This window comes from Sus scrofa, chromosome 1 (genome assembly GCF_054392235.1).
Source record: "Sus scrofa isolate SSC_HxYL_T2T_F1_AM1 chromosome 1, Sscrofa_HxYL_maternal_Yorkshire_Landrace_v2.0, whole genome shotgun sequence".
In the NCBI taxonomy this organism is placed as follows: Eukaryota; Metazoa; Chordata; class Mammalia; order Artiodactyla; family Suidae; genus Sus; species Sus scrofa.
Window position 1 is genome coordinate 195,844,717 of NC_139383.1, and position 24,245 is coordinate 195,868,961.

Consider the following 24,245-nt stretch of genomic DNA (forward strand, 5'->3'; position numbering starts at 1 on the left):
TCTAATCCCTCTGGTGGGTGGGGCTTAGTCTCTGGATGGGATTAGAGGCAGCTGTGTGTCTGAGGGGTCTTTAGGTAGCCTGTTCACTGAGGGGTGAGGCTGTGATCCCACCTGGATTGTTGTTTGCCCTGGGGCTTCTCAGCACTGACTGACGGGTAGGGCCAGTTTTTCCCAAAATGGCCACCTCCAGAGAAAGGCACTGCTGCTGAATATTCCTGAGAGCTTTGCTTTCAGTGTCCTTCCCTCACAACAAGCCACGTTCACCCCTGTTTTCCCAGGATGTCCTCCAAGAACTGCAGTCAGGTTTGACCCAGATTCCTATGGAGACCTTGCTCTGCCCTGGGACTCAGTGCAGGTGAAAATCTGCGTGTGCCTTTTACGAATGGGGTCTCCATTTCCCCCAGTCCTGTGGAGCTCCTGTGCACAAGCCCCACTGGCCTTCAATGACAGATGCTCCATGGGCTCTTTCTCCCAGTGCTGGATCCCCACACGTGAGCGTTTGATGTGTGGCTCAGAAATCTCACTCCTGTAGGTGAGTCTCTCTCTGTGAACCAGTTAGTTTTCAGTCTGTGGAGCTTCCCACCTGGGAGGTATGGGGTTGTTTATATCGTGAAATCGCCCTTCCTACCTCTTGATGTGGCCTCCTCTTGTTCTTCTGGAGTAGGGTATCTTTTTTAAGGTTTCTGGTCCACTTGGGTGGGGATTGCTTAGCTTTTAGTTGTGAATTTTGTTGTTTTTAGGAGAGAAGTTGAGCTCCAGTCCTTCTATTCCACCATCTTAATCCTCTCCTAATTTTATTTTGTTTTGAACATCTTCATGATAGATCTGTATGCTGGCTTATTTGAGTGACTGATCTCTGATTGTGGTTTCCTCCATCTTAGTACTTCCCCCCCCCTCTTTTTTTTTTTAATTAGAGAAGGCTTTTCAATATTTCTTTTAGAATGGGTTTTGTATTGCTGTATTCTTTTAGCTTTTGTTTGTTGGAAAAAAATTTTATTTCCCCTGCTATTTTAAATGATATTCTTGCTGGATAGAGTATTTTAGGTTGCATATTTTTTCCTTTCAGTGCTTTAAATATCTCTTGCCATTCCCTCCTGGCCTGTAGAGTTTCTGTAGAGAAATCAGCTGATAGCCTTATGGGGTTCCCTTATAATTGACACTTTGCTTTTCTCCTGCTGCCTTTAGGATCCTCTCCTTACCATTAACTTTTGCCATTTTTATTATAATATATCTTGGTGTGGATCTATTGGGTTCAACTTTTTGGGGCCCTCTGTTTCCTGTGTCTTGAAATCAGTATCCTTTAGATTTGGGAAGTTTCCAGCGATAATTTCTTCAAATATATTTTCAATCTCCTTTCTTTTTCATCTCCTTCTGGAATTCCTATTAGGTGTAGATTGGCCTGCTTTATATTATCCCATAGGTCTCTTATGTTGCTTTCATGTTTTTTCATTTGGTTTTCTGTCTGCTGTCCTGTTTGGGTGATTTCCATTATTCTATCTTCCACGTCACTAATTTGTTCCTCTGCATTATTCATTCTGGTCTTTACTGCCCTTAGCTCAGTTTGTATCTCTGCAAATGAATTTTCTAGTTTTTCTTATCTCCTCCTTATATTTTCTAGTTCCTTTCTGAGGGAGTCTGAATTACTGTTCATATCTTCTCTTAATTCCATCAGTATTTTCACTATCTCCCTTTTGAACTCCAAGTCTGTCAGTCTGCAGAGCTCTGTTTCATTGTTGATTGCTTTAGGTGAGTTCTCCTGTTGGTTTAACTGGGAATGGTTTCTGAGGTTCTTCATTTTGCTTTTTATTTTCTTTTTCATGGTGGAGGTGCACTTCCCGTGGCCAGGCAGGGTTTGCCCTGGCACTGCTGTGGAGTGTTTCCCGAGGGCTGGTAGTGTTGGCTGGTCTTCTTTGAGGCAGCAGGGGGTTTTCCAAGGGTGGGCAGGACTAGCAGGGTCACTCTGAAGCAAAGGAGGACTTCCTGAGGGCAGGGGGGACTGGCAGGTCTTCACCGCGATGGAGGCAGACTTTCCGTGGCCGGGCAGGGCTTGCCCCAGTGCTTCTGGGCCGTGGAGCTCTTCCAGGGGTTGGGTGGTGCTGGGCGCTGCTCTGCTGGAGTGTAGCCACTCCAGAGGGTGGGAAGGCCAGGCCAGGGAAAGCCCCGGAGGTGGTTGGCTTCCTGCGAGTGGTGAGGCCAGCCCTCTGGGATGGCAGGCAGCCTCAGGTCAGGCACACACGGCGTAGGGGAGGGTGCATGCACTGGGAAGCACTGCTCTCTGCTAGCTGGTGGGCAAGCGCTCTTGCTGGGGTGCAAGGAGTATTCTATTGTGGCCTGTCCCTCCTCTTCTCCCCTCCCCAACACTGGCGCCTTGTCTCTCCTGCAGGTCCAGTTCTTCCCTCAGGTTCCCTTTGTTGTGGCTCTCCACTCCCCAGCCTTTAGCATATTGCTCCCTCCACCCGCCACACACTGCTTCCTAATCCCTTAGGCCCTCACCACACCGCCAAACCCAGCCCACTCTGGGGGACTAACCTCCAGAGCTGGGGTCTCAGTTCCCAGCCCCACCAGAGCATCTAGGTTTTTGGTGACTGCGCCAGTAGTTCAGATGATCTGTTTGGCTCTCACTCTGCTTTTCAGATCTCAGACCTACTGCTCCCTCCAATTCGGTTGATCTTTCCATTGAGTAGGTGACTTTCCAGGGTGTGGGTTCCCTTTCTCCTCCACAGTTCCCTTTCGGGAGTGCCAGTCCAGCCCTGATTCCCCTTTTCTCACTCTCCTCTTTTCTCTTGTTTTACCCAGTTATGTTACGAGATTCTTGCCACTATTGGAGGTTTAAGTTCTTCTGCCAGCATTTAGTTGGTGTTCTGTGTGAGTCGTTTAACATGTAGTTGTGTTTTGTGTGTGTGTGTTTGTGGGAGAGGGTGAGCGCATCCCCCTACTCTTCTGCCATCTTGCCTCTGATATCTTCCATTTTAAATAACGGTCTGAGAAACAAACTTGCAGATTAATCTTTGCACACATTTTACTAGTTTTAAGTACTCGCCTGATAAGTGCAGTCAATTTATTCTTCTTGAATTCAACTGCCAACTCAGCCTCCTAGGCTCCCCCCTCCCCCCACAGTGTGATCTCGGGAGGAATTTAACTAAGAGATCTGGCCTTTGAATTCAAATCCTGTCTCTGCCACTAAGTAGACTGGGATTTTAGGGAATTAATTTCTCTTCTTCTTAGTTTTCTCTTCTGGAGAGTGGAGATAATTATAGTAATTCTGTGTTCAATACAAAAAATAGAAACCCTTCCAAGTATTTTAAGCAGAAAGGGGCTTAATACAGGGAGTTATTTACTCACACAATTGTTGGCAGGGCTGGAGGAGCAGTCACTTATATGGACCTCCTGGAATGAGTCCCCATCACAAAACTGACCTCTGAAGCCACTGTGGGAACTGTTGAGTTCAGGAACATATGATAGAAATGTCACATTGCCATTGCCTCCGCTTCATGAAGCTGCCTTGTCCATGAAGCTGGACAAGGACTACAATGCTGCTGCAGAAAAATCTCATGTCCCCACAGCCTTGCTTGTCAGAATGAAACTTCCAGAGGTGGCAAGAAATGGCCTCTGCCTCATTTCTACCTACCCAAACTCATAAATACTTATAACCAGCAAAACCCGATTGACATGCAAAACTCAGGGAGTGCCACAGGAATCTGAAAAACACCAAGTTCAGCTTTGCAGTCTAGAGGTTGAACAAGCCAAGCCACGGTATTTACCACAACACCCTTTATGAGATTGTCATGAAGATTAAATAAAACAGTTCGTGTGAGTGCCTGGTGTAAAATGTGACACAATCAGTATTGTTATTTATTATTGTTTATTAGGAGCACATTTTGTGCAGAGACTTTGTTCATTTACCAGGGGTGGAAAAATTAATATTTCTTTGCTGTTCTCAAAATATTCCCAGTATAAATAGGAAGTAGGTGTTAAAGAAATAGTTACATCATAACAAAAAAAGTGCTTTGAAAATTGGGGATGGGATAACTCTGTTGGCACTATGTATTACTTCACTTATTCATTCCTGAAAAAGTTACTGATTGACATTACTCACTCTATGGCCCAGGCCTAGTGCTAGGTGCTGACAGGTATTACCCTGCTCTGTGATGTGTGGGTGTGTGTAGGTGTGTTGGGTTGGGGAAGTGGGGATTGGGGTGAAGTCCAAAGAGAAATCTTTGAAGAGGTGGGAAGAGTTGGGCTGGAATTTTTTTTTTTTGTGGGTTTTTTTTTGTTTTGTTTTGGTTTTTTTTGGTCTTTTTGCCATTTCTAGGGGCACTCTCTCGGCATATGGAAGTTCCCAGGCTAGGGGTCTAACTGGAGCTGTAGCCGCCGGCCTATACCACAGCCACAGCAACATGGGATCCGAGCCACGTCTGTGACCTTCAGCATAGCTCATGGTGATGCCAGATCCTTAACCCACTGAGCAAGGCCAGGGATTGAACCTGCAACCTCATGGTTCCTAGTAGGATTCATTAACCACTGAGCCACGACGGGAACTCCTGGGCTGGGAGTTTTAAAGGAGATTCACCTTGAAGGAGATTTTAGGTAGAGAAGGGAAAAAAGGCAAGTACAGAATCACAGAATCCAGATTTATAAAGGATCTTAGGTATCAGCTTAGGATAATGTTTCCCAGACTCTAGTCCACTGAACACCAGTCCCTAGAGTGGTTCCTTCAAGGGATAATTCTGGAGTAAGTCACCATTAGAAATCATGATGACTATGAACACATTCAAATGTTGAGAAGGTTCACAGTAAAATGTCATTAACTCTCCTTAACTCAAAATTTCTTAAATTTTTGACCATGGAAACCTTCTTTGATATAATATCTATTAGCAAAAAACCAGTGTGGGAAATATAATCCTATGGTGATCAACCACTTCATTTTATGGAATGAAGAAGGTAAAATGAGGTACAGAGAGCTTAAGGGTCACATAGCTACTGTATAAGTACCAAGAAGTCGGGGACCATGTTATTCTCTAGCACCTTTATTTCCCCAGCAATTAATCCAGTACCTGGTGCAGGACAGATATGCAAAAAAATACTTGGGATGGAGCACTGATGAATCAATAAGAGGGTGAAGTAGAAGACACTTGTCTATCTCACCTCTCAGGCTCATGTTTTTACTAACATATACCTGTCAATTAGTGGCAAGTATTTCCAAAGTGACATAGAGATAAATTTTTGCCACAAATGTTATACAGAAAATTTTCCCCTTCAGGTGGGGTGCCAGACAAAATGCAGGACCCGTGAAGTATTTGGGACACACTTATACCAAAAAAAATTATTCATTGTCTATTTGAAATTCAAACTTAACCAGACTCCTATATTTTTATTTGCTAAATCTGGCAACCCCACTCTTGGGGGACCAATATGGTAAACTTTCTACTTGCTAATGTTGCTTGATAATCACCTTGAAAAATGATTCATAATAGGCGTGTATTTTACTTTCTAGTATATCACAGGGTCAATCTTATTAAGTGAGTCTGAGAAGATAAACCAATTTTGTTTCTTTCAAGTAAGTTCCTGCTAAGAGGGAAAGCTTTTGTGTAAACAGGGAAGTGACAAAGCATTTTTCTTCTCCTGTGGGTCCCAGCACACATGTGACAGCATCCAGAGAATTCTTCTAGCCAAGGTTCTGCTGCGGCTGCCCATGGTCACTCCTGGATAGGGGAAGCCTGGGGACAGAGACAGCAAGATGCACATGATGAAACAGGGGGGACAAGCTTCTAACTAATGAGGCTTTAGGCTTTGCAGAGGGAGGACACTTGCTGTTACATACCCAACCTAGGTTTATGCTTCCAAAAGGTGATCATTTCAGCCATAACATTTCTGCAGCTTGGACCAGGTGTCTCTTTCATTCTGTGCCGTGTAAACCTAGATGTAGATCATGAATTATACTGCCTCTAAAAGCGCTCTTATTTTCCATCCATCTTAGCCTTCAAAGATACACTGAGATCTCTCGCAAACCATCCGTTATGACTTTGTTAGGAGGATCCCGACCTTAAGACAATGAAGCAATTAAAAAGAGCAGTAACAAAACAAAGAAAAACAAACCAAACCATCCCTAAACCTTTTTTGCTCTTAATGCTGTGAGTGGCTTAGGCCATTTGCTTTGCTTTCATCCTCAGCTCTGTGTGAATTATAGGTGCTTTTGTAAACCCAAGCTTAAAACCCAGCATGGCTTCAAATAGCTTCACTCTGCCCTCCTTTATGTGGGTTATTTCTCATGATACATGATGGCGATCCTGCTTCCGCAGAGCAGGGCAATGACTTGCAGAAGGTATTGATTAATTGCACTTTCATTCATTGGTTTGCTCATTTTACAAACATTTAAAAAAAATGCATACCTTGTGCCAGGAACTGTGTGTAAAGCACAGGCAAAGTGGGGATAAATAAAGCATGCCTTCAAGAAGCTGACAGGTTAAACAAATATTTGCAATTCAGTGAGGTGAGTCAATAGAGGTGCTGCAAGAGGGGCTGAAATGCTGTTGGAGGAGGTGGAGGAGGAAGAGCAACTCAAAGGAGATTTATGAGCTGAAGCCTGAGGATAAATGGGCATTTTCTAAGTGCAGAGAAAGCAAAATGGGAATAGTGTATGTGCAAAAGCCAGGACATATGAAGTGTTTATAACTTGTTCTGTGAGAGGCTTCCGCAGGCCAAAGATGATCCATTGGTATCCAAAATGAAAAAAGCATAACTTATTACCTTTATTTTTATGTAAACTAACTTTACTAATATTCAGTAAATGATTTATAGTTGGACACATAATTTATCACTAGTGTTTGGCTGGTTGCATGCTCAAAATGGATTTACCAAAAGGGGGCGCTCACGATCAAACTAATTTGGCTATAGCAGCTGGAGTGGTAGAGCCAGGAATTGGGTTCCAGGCTCCTGAATTGTGGCTGCAATGGAACCAACGGGAGTCTAGTTTTTGTTTGGTCCAGGGTACCTCAAAATAGAGATAAAATTCTTAGAGTACTTGTTTAAAAGGGGCAGATTTCCAGGCCTGTCTCAGATCAATAGAGTCAGCATCTTTCAGGAACAGGGCCCAACAACCTCTGTGTCTAACAAGCTCCCCATATGATGCTTATTGTCTTAGTCTTTTCAAATGCCAGAAAAAAGTCCACAGATCTGGTGGCTTAAGCAACAGAATGTATTCTGTCATAGTTCTGGAGTCTGGAAAGTCTAAGGTCTAGGTTACATCAGGGATTAGTTTCTGGTGAGGGCTCCCTTCCAGGCTTGTAGATGGCCACCTTCTCCATGTCCTCATGTGGCCAAGAGAGGGCACTGGTGTTTCCTCCCACTCCTCTTTTTAATTGAAGTATATTTGATGTACAATATTATATAACTTACAGGCATACAACACAGTGATTCACAACTTTTAAAGGTTATACTCTATTTATAGTTATTATAAAATATTGGCTATTCCCCATATTGTACAATATATCCTTGTAGCTTATTTTATATGTAATTGTTTGTACCTCCTACTCCCTTATCCCTATCTTGCCCCTTTCCCCTTCCCTCTCCTCACTGGTAACCACTAATTTATTCTCCATATCTGTGAGTTTGCTGCCGTTTTGTTCTATTCACTAGTTTGTTGTATTTTTAAGATTCCACAGTAAGTGATATCACACAGTATTTGTCTTTCTCTGTTTGACTTACTTCACTTAGCATATTACCCTCCAAGTCCATCCATGTTGCTGCAAATGGCAACATTTCATTCTTTTTTATGGCTGAGTAGTATACCATTGTGTATACACACTACATCTTCTTTATCCATTCATCTATTGATGGGCACTTAGGTTGCCTCCATGTCTTGGCTTCTATGAACATTGGAGTCTGGGTATTTTTCTGAATTTGTGTTCTTGCTTTTTTCAGATATATACTCAGGAATAGTAATTTTATTGGATCAGGGATCCACTCTTGTGAGCTCATTTAACATTTATCATCTCCTTAAAGGCCCAGTTTCTAATACAACCATGGTGTGGTGGTGGAGGGATTTAGGACTTCAACACATGAATCTTGGTTGGGGGAGCAGAGTTCAGACTATAGCATTTATGTTCATTGAAATTTGAGTACCACTGCTCTAATCTAGTCAATAAATAAACAGTAAAGCCAGTGAGGGTTTCTTTATTTTTTTGCAGGGCCACACCCATGGCATATGGAGGTTCCCAGGCTAGGAGTATAATTGGAGCTACAGCTGCTGGCCTACACCACAGCAATGCCAGATCTGAGCTGCTCCTGTGACCTACACTACAGCTCACTGCAACGTTGGATCCTTAACCCACTGAGTGAGGCCAGGAATCGAACCCACAACCTCATGGTTCCTAGTTGGATTTGTTGTGCTACAATGGGAACTCCCACTGAGAGTTTCTGATGGGGGTCTCTTTTTCCTAAGTCTGAACCCAGAGGAAGAGCCAGAGAAATGAGAGATTTCCAACTGCCCCCTTGCCTTCCAGACTAGTGCTGTTCAATAGAAATGTAATGGGGGCCGTGTTATGAGTCACACATGTAACTTAAAATTTATGAGTGGCTTCATTGAAAAAAAGTAAAAAGAAAGGTGAAATTAATTTTAATAATTCTTGGTTTAATCCAGTATCTCCAAAATACTGATTCAATATAAAATCAATATATACATTTACTAATACGATATTTTATGGAAGTTCCCATTGTGGCTCAGCAGTAATGAACCCAGCTATTATCTATGAGGAGGCAGGTGGATCCCTGGCTTCACTCATTGGGTTAAGGATCTGGTGTTGCCTTGAGCTGTGGTATAAGTTGCAGACACAATTCATATCTGATGTTGCTGTGGTGTAGACTGACAGTTGCACTTCCATTTGACCCCTATGCTGGGAACTTCCATATGCTGCAGGTGTGGCTGTAAAAAGCAAAAAAAGAAAGGGTTTACATTTTAAAGTACTAAATCTTTAAAATTCTGTATTATTTTATACTTATAGCACATCTCAATTCAAACTAGCCAGATTTCAAATGCTCAGTGGCCATGTGGGGCTTGTGGCTACCACATTAGACAGTCAATGCTAGAGTATTACAATCTTCATTTCAGTGTTTTAGAAAGTAGAGCAGACAAGGTGTGTTGTGAACATCCTGTACAAGCAGCATCATTTCTAAGAGTCTTTATGATTATGATTAGTTCTAAAATGTTTTTGTTAACATGACTCTCCTCTAACCAGCAGCTTAAGATGTCAAGTTTGAGCAGAGAACAGAAGCCGACAGCTCATCCTAGCAGCTGAAGAAATTGTCACTGTTCAGTGTTCTGTTTACCATTTACATAAGAAATCACAAGCTGGCTGAGGACTGAGCCAGGCTGACTGGATGATAGTTTGCCCTTAAATGAAAACTGAGCTGCATTTGATTTATCACCCTCAACTGTCACTTCTCACCTCCACTGAACCTTTCCCAGGACCACAATAAATGTCACTTCAAAGGTTCAGAACTGGATTTCAACTGTGAAGAGTGTATTGGTCCTAAAACAGGCTCTTTCAAACAAAGCAGTGCCTTCAGTCAGTGTTGGGGGTGGGGAGAGCATATGGAGAAAGTTCCATGAATTTTATATGATAAAGAAAACATTTGCCTAATCATGAAGTTAACTTTATCCGTATCCCACAAGACCATGTTTGGGGTCCTTCAAGGCTATAGGCATATTATTAGTGCTGAGATGTGTCTTGAGACCTACTAGATCCCAGATATTTCCAGTTACTTTGAAGACAACACATTCTTGTCTTGTTGAAGGAAATTAGGCTGGAAGAGCGAAGTTTGGTGGGGAGGGCATGAAAGGTCACCCTTATATATTTGAGGGCTTTTTGAAAGAGGAATTAGACTCATTCTGTGTTGTCCAAAAGGGCAAAATTAGAACATATTTTTAGTTTAACATAAAGAAGTCTTTTTAATGAGATTGTGTCATCATTAATAAGACCCAAACATTAGATAGTGTTTCCCTAAGGAAATATTTATCACATACCTACTAGGTCAAGCACTGTCACTCATATCATTTCAGTTAAGTTTCGCAACATTCCTGCAAGGTAGGTATTATTACCTCGCTCCGAACATGTCACCCCCCTGCTCCAAGGCCACGATGACAATGACAGCAGTCAAGGTGAGGAAGACAACCGCCCCAAGCCCAGAACCTACTGAACGCTCAGGTCTCCTGAGCGGACTTTATGCCCCAGACAGGATCTCAAATGCGAATGTCATTTGCTTTCTGTGCTGAGTTGGAGAGGATACAGCTTGTCAGCTCTGTACAGTGGAATTTGAATTGTACAAGGTTTTAATTTAAACCAATACTTCCCATTCTCACTGCAGAGTCATATGATGATATGTGCCATGGCAGGGTCTCAATGCTCTTCTCTAAGTGCATTTAAGTGTTTTACTAGCCTGTACAATTTGTATGTCCATAGTCGGTCTCTTTTGCAAAGCTATATCTTGCAACGTCCACGCAGGAATATGTTATTGACCTTCCGGAGTCCGTCCATTGATCTTCCAGAGTCCATCCCTAACGCAGGTCCTCCTATCCAGTGTCATTGGAGCCGATAGAAGGAGATGGAGTTCTTTGGTTTAGAAGCAAAGGAAAGCTTTATTTGAACAAAGAATGAAGAGGTGTGAGCTCAAGCTCTAGAGCACGCACTCCCCTCTTCCCCTCTGCCCCCAGTCCGTGATCCCGGCTGCTTTAGAGATCTCGCAATGAGGAGGGGGCTGGATTCCCATGGGGCAGGCCACGCCTCTGCTCAGGCTCCGCCCTATGTCTACGCACACACGGCCTGCTGCCGCCATCTTGAATTGAGTGTTCTGCGCATCTGTGCACATGCCCCAAGGTGAGGCTCAGCTGCTTTGTTCCAGGAGCTCTAGTCTGAAGATCCGGTTATGAGGCTTCTGGACGGGCATCTTCTGAGCAAAGGAAACGATGTGAAGCACAAAAGGAGAGGTTAGACCATATCTTATCATCTAGAATCTATTTTACATTTCACGGACCCACGGAATGTGTGGTACACAGGCTACCTCTCATCTCTTGTGGCCCGAGGTGGAGTATAAATATCTGTATGTGATATAAACATATAAGATATTGAATGTCGGACATTATCGAGTACTTACTAGGCCACAGGCATTGTTCTCGGGGCTGTATGGGTCTTAGCTCATTGTTCCTGATGTCTCGCCCATAACAGAGATGCAGTTATCACCCCCACTTTATGGAAGAGGAAACTGAGGCACAGAGTGGGGGGGATCACGTAACTTGCCCAGGTCGTACCAGTGGAAGTTGCAGAGTCAGGATGGGCCCCGGGCAGTCTGACATCCGCGAGCTTGAGGGCTGTGTTGTCTCCTGGTGTGGCAGAGTTGAATTTTCCTGCTGTTTTACCAGCAAACAGGTAGACTGCTAAGGCCCTGCTGGAGCCTGGCCTTTCACTGTCCTGTATGGTAACCATGTGTGGCTGTGAGTACATGAAATGAAACTCCTCCAAACTGACATATGTCGTCAGGGTAAAATAAGTACCAGATTTTTTGAGGACTTCGCATGAGAAAAGGAATGAAAATATCTCTGTTGGTTTTTCTCATCCTTTTGTTCATTCATTCATTCAATATGTCCTGGCGCCCAGGAGTCATCAATTGGGGGAATGTGATAGAGTCCACCATAAAGATGTGGCTCAATATTCTGGAAGGGCTGGTGGGTTGGGGGGTGGGAATGGACCTTAAGGAATAATTGTGGTAAGTAGTTAATTACCATCATTATTGTTAAAAGAGGAGAAGGGGTTTGGGATGGGAGATTACCTGACTGGCCCCTAACCCTTGGGGAGCCACTCAATAAATATAATTCATTCAGTAAGTATTTGTTGGGTGAAAGAATGAATCTGGGGCATTAGAGGAAGTATCCTTGAGGGAATAACTTTCAGATAGAATTCTGAAGGAGGAGAGTCAGGTGGCATATTGGGGGTGTCTGCTATGATCACAGGTGACTCTGGCCGGCTCTCCCCATATATCAGGGACAGTTGTCTCTGGTTTCAGTGGCACAGCTGAGCCCAAGGTTTTGTGGGGGTGGACAGAGGATCGGGGAGCTGTGTTTCCTGGCACAGAGAAGCATGGTCCCAGGCATGGGTGTCCTGGGGGGGGTGGCTGGCAGGAGGGCAGCCCCTAGCCCCCCTCCTCAGGCATCACCCAGGGCCCAGTACCCTGAGCATTCGGGGAGTTTCTCCCACGTGGCTTCTTCGTGTCATTTCTATCTCCTTACTCTTCGCCCCCACCGGTTTGCCTCTGCAGCATTTATTTCCCTTTATTGCACAATCCATTCGACAGGTTTTTATTTTTGTGGTTGTTTTCGCCCAGTGTAAATGAGACCTCTGATAGGGAGAATGACAAATCTTTTCTAACCCTGGAGAACAAAACGCTCCCAATTTCTTCCCCCTGAGCAGTTTCCATCTCTTTGGCAACTTACCACGGAGTACTTATTCCTGTAGGTAATAGTGTGGTGGCAGCCGGGATGTGGGGAGGGGAGTGGGGGAGGAGGATGGCCCTGGGCTCAGTGGATGGAGTCAGGCTGCCTCTAACTTGCCCAAGGTGAGAGGGAGCTGGAGCAGGCTGGGCTGGGGGCAGAGGGCAGCTCTGGGCAGCTGGGAGGAATGCTAGGCATCTGCCCCTGGGCTTCAGGCTGTGCAGAGCCTCTCAGTGCTCCTTCCCAGTGCAGCCCTTGGGGGAGTTGATTCTTGGATGGGTCTCCTTCAGTTCTTTGCACACCTGATCCCAGGTTGCCAAGTAACCTAATGAGCCAGAAAACAATAAAACCACCATAAACCCAGCTGGGGGTGATTTCGCTGGGATCTACAGACTCTGTATATCTCCCTGGATCTTACATTGGGCTTGAACATAAAGAGGGCTATCCCAGCGTGAGTAACAGTGTCCGTAGGGAAATTTGGCACCATGCCCTGAACATGCTGGGAACCGAACAAAAATTTGTTAAATCAACGAATAAGAATTTGTAGCAAGGAATGCCATTTTTAGTTAATTTGCTACACATGTGCTACCTGGGTGGAATGTCAAGCCAGCAATGCCTTATAATGTGGTTTGGTAAACATTGTGTAGCTTTGTTCTAGGATTTTCTTAAAAGCCCAACTGAGTCTTATTTGGGCTTATTGTCTCTGAAGTCTCAGCGATTCTTTGAAACATGCCTGTTTGGGGCAGGTTTCTGACTTGGAGGTGGGTTGTATTCAAGTCTTTGTATCTACCTAGTGGTGACTACTGCTTCTTTACAGCAGAGTGCTTCAACTTCAGCACTATTGTCATTGGGGGCTGGATAATTCTTTGTGGCAGGGACCATTCCGTGAATTGTAAGATATTTGGTAGCATTCCTGGCCTCTACTCACCAGATGCCAGTAGCATCTCCCTAACCCACCCAAGTAGTGAGGAGCAAAGATGTTTCCAGACATTGTCCAGTGTCCCCTCGAGGGCAAAACTGCCCCTGCCTGAGAACCAGTGCCCTATAGGAATAAAATGAGACAGCATTGCAGACTACATGAAAAAGCCTGTTAGGCCGAAGCTGTTTCTAATGGAACATAACATACAGCATGCAGGGTTTGTGGAATCATCTTCCCAAGGCATTTAATTTGGCACATATTAAAATTGTCTGACCTCTCCTAGTGCCCACCTATTGGGGTGGGGGTTAGGGACGGAGGATACTTTGCAGCACAGTGTGGTTCTGGGGGTGGAAAATTGGATGCAGACAATGGCTACCCACTGCGTGGTCTTTCTGCCCTCACCTACCTCCTCTATTCCTTGTGTAAAGCAGTGATTATAGACCTGAATGCTCACTAAAATCAGCTGGGGACTTTTTCCAAAATTAAGATGCCGTGCTCCATGGCTAGGGGTTCGACTGAATTGGTGGAGGCTAGGGCCTGGGCATCTGTATTTTTCAAAGCTTTTCAGGTGATTTACCTCTGCAGCCAGGGTGGGAATCCCTGGTGTGTCCAAGACCAATCTCAGCTGGCCAAACTTCTCTGAGTTTATTGTTGACAGAACTGGAGATAATAATAGCTCCCTTCTGTGGTGACAGGTAAAGGCAGTAATATTTGAAAAGGTCTCATTGTGAGGTACATAGTACGTGCTCAATAGACGCCTTCTCCTTTCAGGTCTGCCTTCCCTGACCTGCTTCCTTTGTCACACCCTCTTCTCTCTGGGCCTCCAGATCTTGGGGCACTCTTCGTGTGGTTGATGTGGGCTTGTCTCTCTCCACTCATGCTGGAATCACTTTAGTCCCCTGCACCTGGAAAGAACCAGTTTCTGCACATTTTTGAGGAACTTGGTCCATAGCAAGACTCAGAGGGCTCTCCCAGTGTTTTCCTGGAAGTTGTCAGAGGGACCAACAGTGAGCCAACGCGTGGGGACCAAGGGAACGTATCCCCAGCCAGGGGTGTGCTGCAGTCACAGCCTGCTGTCTTTTACACATTTACTTTTTATGGGCAGGTAAGTGTTTGAGCAGAGCCTTGGGTGGTGACCCTGAGTCACATGGGTTAACAGAAGGTGACCTGAAAAGGAGAGGTTCCATTCTTTTTTTGTCTTTTTAGGGCTGCACCCATGGCATATGGAAGTTCCCAGGCTAAGGGTCCAATCAGAGCTGGAGCTGCCCCTCTATGCCGCAGCCACAGCAATGCCAGATCCAAGCCACATCTGAGACCTACACTGCAGCTTGTGGTAACGCTGGATCTTTAACCCACTGAGAGATGCCAGGGATCGAACCTGCGTCCTCATGGATACTAGTCAGATTTGTTACTGCTGAGCCATAATGGGAACTCCCTATTCATTCTTTTACTCATTTATCCTTTTGAATTATTTTCTTGTTAAAGGGCCCCCTATAGACGTAGGTCCCTGGAATTGGAACAAGGTCTTGGTTGTGTTTAACTAGGGAGTGATAAATACCTTGGAAAGAATGCTCTTTGTGTGGGTCTCTCAGGCCCCCATGGAGGCTGCTGACCAGCCACCATGTTTAACCAGGGGCAAAGGGCTCCTGTCAACATCTGGTCTGTGCCTGGACTTCAGAAAATCCCACTGTTTCATCAAGCAGAAATTAGTGGTCACAGAGGTATTAGTATGAAGCAGCCTTGTAGATAAGCACAAATGTTACATGTTCACTAGTTTTTTACCCAGTTCATTCTCTTCCTTGGAATGCAGTGCTTATAAAATATATGAGGCGACTGTTCTTCAGTGGTTTGCCAGAAAAAAGATAACCTTGGGCAGGTGATTTGTAGTCAGAAACTCTGGGCAGATTCTTTGACCCCAGCTGTGAAACCCCTTCTGGACTTGTCACTAGGCCAGTGGTACAACCAGGGGTGATTTTGCCCCTGGGGGACATCTGGCAATGCCTGGAAACATTTTTGGTTGTCACAACTAGGGGAGGATGCTATTGGCATTTAGTAAGTGGAGGCCAGGGATCTTGCTAACTGTGCTAGAAGTCAATGTCAGTCAATGTCAGTTGCATCAAGGTTGAGAAACCATGTTTAGGCCAACCAGAGTCCAGTGCTTTGTGCTGCCACTGGGATGTGAAGCCTGGCTCTCACCTTCTGAAATAGCTCCCTTGCCTTGGTTTTGTCATAGTTAGTTCATGGTGGAACAATGATGGTGACACCTATATTCATGATTATTTCATTAATACCTACTCAGCCCATGCAGAGCTGGGCCTCTTAAGCACACCATTTCACTGAATTTTCACAACAGTCCCAGGTCATGTAAATGAAGAAGCAGAGCCTCAGACAAGCACAATTGCCTGGCCAAGGCTGCACGACCTGTAAGCAAAGGAATCAGGGTTTGTACCCAGGTTTCTTCCCTCCAGAGCTGAGATTGCCTATTTCTTAGAAAGCCAAGAGGAAGGGCAGGGGATAAGCATTTGCATTCTTTCATTCAGCTTTGGGTTAGATTTTTTTTTTTTTTTGTCTTTTTGCTATTTCTTGGGCTGCTCCCGCGGCATATGGAGATTCCCAGGCTAGGGGTCCAATCGGAGCTGTAGTCACCAGCCTACACCAGAGCCACAGCAACGCGGGATCCGAGCCACCTCTGCGACCTACACCACAGCTCATGGCAACGCCAGATCCTTAACCCACTGAGCAAGGCCAGGGATTGAACCCGCAACCTCATGGTTCCTAGTAGGATTCGTTAACCACTGTACCACGACAGGAACTCCTGGGTTGGATTTTGCCCAAGAGTTGGTCTTCCCCTCCTCAGGTAACCTGTAGTTGGATTAAGTCTTCAACTTTGTAATTTTTTTTTTTTTTGCTTTTTTGGCTTTTTGGCTTTTTGGCTTTTTGCTATTTCTTTGGGCCGCTCCTGCGGCATATGGAGGTTCCCCGGCTAGGGGTCTAATCAGAGCTGTAGCCACCAGCCTACGCCAGAGCCACAGCAACGCTGGATCCGAGCCGCGTCTGCAACTTACACCACAGCTCACGGCAACGCCGGATCCCTAACCCACTGAGCAAGGGCAGGGACCGAACCCGCAACCTCATGGTTCCTAGTCGGATTCATTAACCTCTGCGCCACAATGGGAACTCCTCAACTTTGTAATTTTTTTTTTTTAATTTTTATTTTATTTTATTTATTTATTTTTTGTCTTTTGGTCTGTTGTTGTTGTTGCTATTTCTTGGGCCGCTCCCGCGGCATATGGAGGTTCCCAGGCTAGGGGTTGAATCAGGGCTGTAGCCACCGGCCTACGCCAGAGCCACAGCAACTCGGGATCCGAGCCGTGTCTGCAACCTACACCACAGCTCACGGCAACGCCGGATCGTTAACCCACTGAGCAAGGGCAGGGACCGAACCCTCAACCTCATGGTTCCTAGTCGGATTCGTTAACCACTGCGCCACGACGGGAACTCCAACTTTGTAATTTTTTAACCTTACTTTTTTTTTTTTTTTTTTTTTTTTTTTTTCTTATTAGGGCTGCTCCTGTGGCTTATGGAGGCTCCCAGCCTAGGGGTTGAATCAGAGCTGTAGCTGCTGGCCTACACCACAGCCACAGCAACACTGGATCCTTAACCCACTGAGTGAGGCCAGGGATTGATCCCTCATCCTCATGGGTAGATACTAATCAGATTCTTAACCTGCTGAGCCACAATGGGATCTCCTAACCTTACTTTGAATGATTTTTCATGACTAATGATTTTGGCTGGTACCCTTTCATAAGTAACAGCAATGGTATGTCCCACGATGGGCAGAGTCACTTGCCTGAATCTCTCCATTTGTAGGCTCTATGAGCAAGGTGCACTGCTGTGCGCCTCAGGTTCTTTGATGCCTCCAGATGGTCCTCATCAGGCTGGGATGATGCTGTTCCTGCCTTCATCAGTGCTGAGGACATGGAAGCTCAGGGGCCTTCCAGCTTCCATGTCTGGTGTATGCAAAGATGCTTGTCACTCACATGTCTGATGTAACTCTGAGACCCCTCTGGGCAGCTGTGGAGAGATCCCACTGGTACCAGAATACCTGGGTAGCCAGACCAAATACTTAATTCCAAGACAAGTTCCTAGATATGTCACACAGCTTCTTTGGGTCTTGATTTCTCTATCTAAACCCAAGGAGAGGAGTTCTTGTCGTGACTCAGTGGAAATGAATCTGACTAGTATCCATGAGGACACAGATTCAGTCCCTGGCCTCACTCAGTGGTTGGGGATCCAGTGTTGCCATGAGCTATGGTATAGGTTGCAGACACGGCTTGGATCTGGTGTTGCTGTGGCTGAGATATAGGCCAGTGGCTGCAGCTGCGGTTCAACCCCTAGTCTGGGAACCTCCACATGCCATGGGTGTGGCCCTAAAAAGACAGAAATAAATAAATACGTAAAATAAACCCAAGGAGATGTACTTTTTGCACATTTCTATCTCTATAATTCTGTGGCTCAAGGCAGAAATTTGAGTTCTAATCTAAGGAATAGAGGTGGAGTGGAAAAGTCCAGAGAGATTTTAGTTTGCCAAGTCAGAAGGAAGGCAGAAACTTCAGACTAGGGTTCCTATGTTTAGACTGTACCCAACTTCTGTTACCTCTGCAGTTTCCCACCATTGTTATTTTTTATATTTGTTGATTCGTGGAAAACCCTGAAAGTGGGTATAAACTGGGGAAGGAGGCAGGCTGATTCTGGGTCCTTCAAAAACACTGTCTCTTAGATCTAACCTCATGTTGGCTGTTTTCTGGTATATCTTTCTTGGAGAAGGCCGGAGGACCTTTCTCTAGTTCTTGTGGCTAAATACTGCTGAGTAAATGTCTTCTTCCCTCCTCCATGTACTTTGTTCTAGTCCCCGCCAGCTCCCCTCATATCCCCATCACAGAGAACAGAATCTGCCCTATTCACAGACCGTGTCACTCAGGCAAGCATGACGTGACCCTGGACCGCCTGAATCCTGCTGACGGGCTGGGGCTGCACCTCCCTGAGGGGGAGGTCCTTAGTAGTGGACTGGCCATTGAGCAAGGTCAACCAGATGCCCTCCCTGGGGAAAATGTAAGTTAGGAGTCACAGGAGAATGGATAACACTGGGGCTAACCAATTGTCAGCTACGGGGCTGAGAGGAGCATCAAGGTAAAACTCCTTTTCTCTAGGTGAGGGAATTGAAAGATGAAAGATGCCCATTCAGAATTAAGATTTGCATTTGTGACCGAACCTGGGAAAGCCTGGATGGGCCACTTCCTGCTTTGATCCTTTCCTATGCCAGGCCAGACGGCCACCTGGGGTGAACAAAATAAGTTAGATAGGCCACCGTCAGGGCAATGTGTGTTAAGAAGCACATCTAATAGAAGAGGCTCTGACAGGATTTGTTTTCTGACTTGTTCTTTGCTTGAAAGTCTCAAAGTACAATTGGGAATTTGGATTTTCAAGAGGACAGGTACAAGTGTAAAATCCATTCTTTAAAGCCCAGCTTGGAGCAGGCCCTGGGCAAAATGGCTATGCCTGTGAAGTTGGCCTTCTGGTTTCACGAGGCCTTTCTTTCTCTGTTCTTTCTTCTATTTCCCCAGCTCCACAGCCATCTTTATAAAGTTTCTCTATATTGTAAAGTAAAAAGTGACTTAACATATTACTAAGTGAAAGGAACGAAGCTGGAAAGGCTACATACTGGATGATGCAACAATATGACATTCTGGAAAAGGCAAAACTATGGAGACAGTGAAAAAAGCAGTAGTTGTCAAGAGGAAGGTCAAATAGATGGAGCATGGAGGATTTTTTAAGGTAGTGAACACACTCTGTACAGTATTGTAATGATGGATACACGTACATTTGTGCACACCCATAGAATGTGCAACACCAAGAGTGAACCTATGGACTTAGGGTGATATTGTGTCAATGCAGTTTCATCACTTGTAGCAAGTCCCTCTGGTGAGGCATGTTGATAATGAGGGAGGCTATGCATGGGTGGGCAGGAGTGTAATGAACTCTGTACTTTCCGCTTAATTTTTGCTGTGAACCTAAAACTGCTCTAAAAATGTCTTAAAAACAAAACAAAACAAAAAAGCAAAAACCAACCTAACAAAGTGACTCTAAAGGCAGAGTGTTACTTATACTACTAGATAATTTTACCTTTGAAGACAAATAGCTTTAAAATAGACCAAGAAAGAGTTGCAATTGTAGAGCACAAAGAACTGTGCCTCACACCCAAAATAGTGTTTATTCTGCACCTCTGTGAACTGGCAGCTGTGGTTGACATTGTTGCTGTCTAACCCCAATCTATACCAACCCCTCCTCCCGCCCCATGTCCCTCCTCCTTGTGCGTTCCAGGGAGGTGACTCCTGTACCAGTCACCTTAAATCTAAGACAGTTTTTAATCTAATCAATGCTTTAACCTAAGACGGTCATGCTACCTGGATTCCTGTTGTCGGGGATTGGTTTAGATATGGAATGCAGTATAATACTGGCTCGTGAGACATAAGGGGACTTCTGGAAAAGGTTTTCTTCTTTGCTGTAATGAGTATCTTGGGGGAGAATCTGCCTTCCTGCTTCCTTGGTGACTGTTGTTGCATGAGGTGGGGCTGCTTCAAATGTCTTCAGACATTTTGCATCCATCAGGGGAGACACTTTGCTGATAGCACAGCAAACCGTGGAGAGCATGCATCCTTGGTGACATAAAAACTGCTTAGCCAGCCTTGGAGGAGCCTCAATTCTAAAATTACTATAATTCCTTATTTTTTAAAAATGCTTTTAGGAGTTCCCGTCGTGGCTCAGTGGTTAACGAATCTGACTAGGAACCATGAGGTTGCAGGTTTGGTCCCTGCCCTTGCTCAGTGGGTTAAGGATCCGGCATTGCTGTGAGCTGTGGTGTAGGTTGCAGACGTGGCTCTGATCCCGAGTTGCTGTGGCTCTGGTTTAGGCCGGTGGCTATAGCTCCAATTAGACCCCTAGCCTGGGAAGCTCCATATGCCTGGGGAGCAGCCCTAGAAAAGGCAAAAAGACCCCCCCAAAAAAGCTTTTAGTGAGCTTTTTGTTATGTAGAGCTAAAAGCATCCCAATGAATGCCATGTTAAGTGCTTTATATAGATCATCTCACTTGATCCTCACAACTTTATAATGATGAGAAAATAGAGACTTGGAGATCCTAAATAGCTTTCTACAAATCACACAAGCAGCAAGTGTGGCCTCAAATCCAGACGCCTGCCTTCAGAAAGCCTGGTTCTCAACCACTGTGGTCAAAAAATTGTTTCCTGCCTCTATTTCCCTCTGGGGCCTTAAGTGAGTATATTAACCCTGCTGACCTCAGTGCTCTCATCTGTGAAGAAAGAAACTGGATGGCCTCAAATGTCCTTCCCAACTCTAAAATCAAGGAATAATATATCACCTTGCTGGATACTGCAGGCCCTCGCCGATGGCCTCAGAACAAATTCTAGACTGTTCCTAATCTTTCACTTGCATCAGGGTAAAAAAATCTCAGGTGGAAGCATTTAGGTTATGTGAAGTTATGTTGGATGTCCTGGTCCAAGTCCAGGTTGGTTTCCCCTAGAAGCAACCCCAAAGCAAGTTGTTACAGTGTGAGTGGTTAATTTGGGAGGTGATCCAAAGAAATATTAGGAAGAGAGTGGGGAAGTCAGGGAGGGAAAGAAGCGATAAAGGGTATGCTATCAAGGGAGTTATCCCTGTGGGCAACTAGAACATAATCCTATTAGGAAGTTTTGGGAGACATTGTAGACCATGCACCTCAAAACTATACCACTGATAGGCAAGGGGTGTAGGCTATTTACCCATCAACCCTAGATTGTCATTACCTGAGGGCTGCTGGGTAGGAAACAGTGTCCATTCCTTGCTCATCTTGCATCTTTTGTTTGCAAAGTGGGCTCTAGGGGCCAGAGAAAGCCTTTAGGCAACAAGCCATAAGAGCTGGCAATTGGAAGTCTGAATATGCACGAGCACATGGTGTTTGCTGCCTCTTACCAGCATTTACGCAAATATAGGAAGAAAGTTTCAAAGCTGGGTAGCCACCTTCATCCATCATGGGGTCCTTGTGAAATCATGTCAGGTAGGCAGTCACTGTGTTGGGATCCTCTACAGCCTACATAGACCTGGGTCCTTTGGGTGCCCCCAGAAACTGAGGCTGGGCGCACTAGGTAGGAATATAGCCAGTTCAGGCTCTGATGTCTCGTGGCTTCCTCTGTGTCATCTTGTCTCTCATGGGACCATATGTTCCTTGAGGGTAGATACTGTCTTTGATAATTTTTACTTCCCTTTGTCTTACCAACTGCATTCTTTACAATACTAGGCATGTAGCAGTCACTAATATGTTTAAACATTGAATTTAATGTTTCTGCAAATACTATTATTAGCCGACTGTATAGGTTGATGGAAAACTTGCTGTAACTATTTGGAAGGACCCTGAAGGCACATAGAGCACGCTTTCTATTTCAGAACTCTTTCTACGGGGTCCCTGTTGTGACTGGTAGTCACTGGTACTATCCACAACTTCCAGGGGCGAGTGCAGTGTGGTGGTGTGATGAAGAGTGGGGTTCTGCTGCCTGACTTTGAATCTCTGCTTAGCTTTCTACTCTGTATGTGGCCTTGGGCAGATTAGATAATGTTCTGGAGCCTTTGTTTACTTATCTACAAAATGGGGATAACTGGTATCACCTTACATAGGGTTGTAAAGATTAAAAAAGATGGATATAAACATAAATCATATATAGCATATATACATAAATGTTTTATCTATGTCTATCTGTATCTATATAGAGAATGCTATTTAGTACAGAATCATGAAAGAGCAAACATAGGATGGTTATTATTATTATTCCAGAGACAGGTTATTCAGTCTTGCTGAAGATGGACTTCTTCATTTGGGAACAGTATTATTGTCAGCAAGTGCTTTAATATATTAAGCCTGGATCTTTTGTCCTCTGATTTCCATGCAGCGGTTCAGTGTTGAAACTAAACTGTTAATTCCACTCTCCCGAAGGAGTAATTTACACATCTGTTGATCTTGTTTTGTGTTCTGAAACTAGGGAGGATAATTCTTTTTCATTTGCATGATTTGCCTTCCAATAAGAGAAGTGCGTTATAAGGCAGTTTCCCAAAGTGTCTTTTGAAAACTCTCCAGAGGAGAAAGTCTCCTTTCAAGTCACAGTACCATTCGTACATTAAAGGCTCTGAGAAGCCCTGCAGTAAATCATTCCCCAAACTAATCTGAGCATGAAGTCCTTTTGCTATGTGACATATATTAAAATCTCTGCAATTTCCTGGCACAGATTTTGACTTCTTTGCCTGCTTTTCAGCAAGGATTTTAGTGCTGACCACTAATACCATATGTACTGGAAATAAGCGCTTTATTTTTACAAAAAAAATTTAATTTTTTTTCCACCTGAAAACTTCCTTCCCTATGTCTTCCTTTTGCTCTTTTCAGAAAGACATTTTTTCACCTTCTGCAAAACTGGAAAGGCAGAGAGCCTAAAGAACCCGCTCCCTGAATCTGCTCTCCCTTCTTCCTCCCATCCACTTCTCACAGTAAGGCTTCCTGAATACCAACTGCTCCCATCCCAGCGGCAAACCCAGGAAGAGTTCCACGTGGAGAATTCCTTTTTCACTGTCCCTGGAGAGGGGGTTTCCCATTGTAGTGAGCATGAAAAATTAAAACCTGAAAAGGAGGGCGTATTTTCATTAGAACCTTTTTGTTTTCAACCTCTTCCCAATGTTGTTAAACAGTAACAACAACGACAAACCCAAAAAACAAAACAACAGCAAAACCGACTCTGAAGAAGCCTGCTCTGTAACTGGGTTCCTTACTCAAAGCAGAAGGTTGAGAGAAAGGTCAACCCTGAGATTTGAATGACAGTGGCTCCTGGAAAAGGCAGGCCCCACTCTTTTTGCAGACAAACCATGTAATTAGGTATGAGGAGCTGTGCTTTAGAGAAGCTCAGAGCTATAGGGTCTTAGCACTGGCTCACCAAGCCCAGACTTTCTCTTATACAAATGAAGCAGTTATGGCCCAGAGAGGTTAACTGCTTTGACCCAAGTCACAGAGCAGAGGTGACTTCTTCCTACTGCTCTAATGATACCTTTCTTTGCCCTTTTCTGTGTGTGGGTTGTGGGGAGGAGAGGGGACATGATTCGATTTTTACCTTTCTCCACTTGTAGTCAAGAAATATATTGCTGGGCTTAAGTTCTTTCTCATTCATTTAATAAATATTTATTGAGTGCTTACTGGGTGTCAGGCATTTTGCCAGGACATTCTTCCACTGAGTCTGTTAAACAAACATGATTTATTTCCCTTTGAAGCTGGTGGAATGAGACCCTAGGCCAGTTGCTATATGTACAAAAAAATATGCCATGTTATTTTTTATTTTTTTGCTTTTTAGGAGTGCAGGTGCAGCATATGGAAGTTCCCAGGCTAGGGGTCGAATCAGAGCTACAGCTGCCGGCCTACACCACAGTCATAACAATGCTGGATACAAGCCGCATCTGCAACCTACACCACAGTTCATGGCAATCATCTGATCTCCAAGCTCACTATGGCAGTGCCAGATCCTCAACCCACTGAGCGAAGTCAGGGATCAAACCTGCATCCTCATGGATACTAGTCAGGTTCGTTACTGCTAAGCCACAACAGGAACTCCAAAATGCCATTTTATATTTTCTGGTTTTTGGTACCAGGCACTTTGGATGCAGTCACCAGAGGACCCCACTGATGTTTCTAACCCCTTGGTATCTCTTGAACTGAGACCTTGGCTTTACAGAGGTGGCCTGCAGGATCTCTGTGTATCTGTTTCT

At 44.7% G+C, this 24,245-nt stretch overlaps 1 long non-coding RNA gene across 4 annotated transcripts in view; it reads left to right on the forward strand.

Annotated features, from left to right (window-relative positions):
* The window catches only part of LOC102160535 (uncharacterized), a 365,378-nt gene that overhangs the window by 25,933 nt on the left and 315,200 nt on the right, over positions 1 to 24,245 (forward strand). For 3 of the 4 annotated variants that reach the window (XR_014819400.1, XR_014819397.1, XR_014819398.1), the window contains exon 1: positions 10,829 to 10,981. The exons of the other annotated variant lie outside the window; for it this stretch is intronic. This is a non-coding gene — a long non-coding RNA (uncharacterized LOC102160535). Of the gene's footprint in view, positions 1 to 10,828; positions 10,982 to 24,245 lie in introns of those variants that run through there. 4 annotated transcript variants of the gene reach the window in all.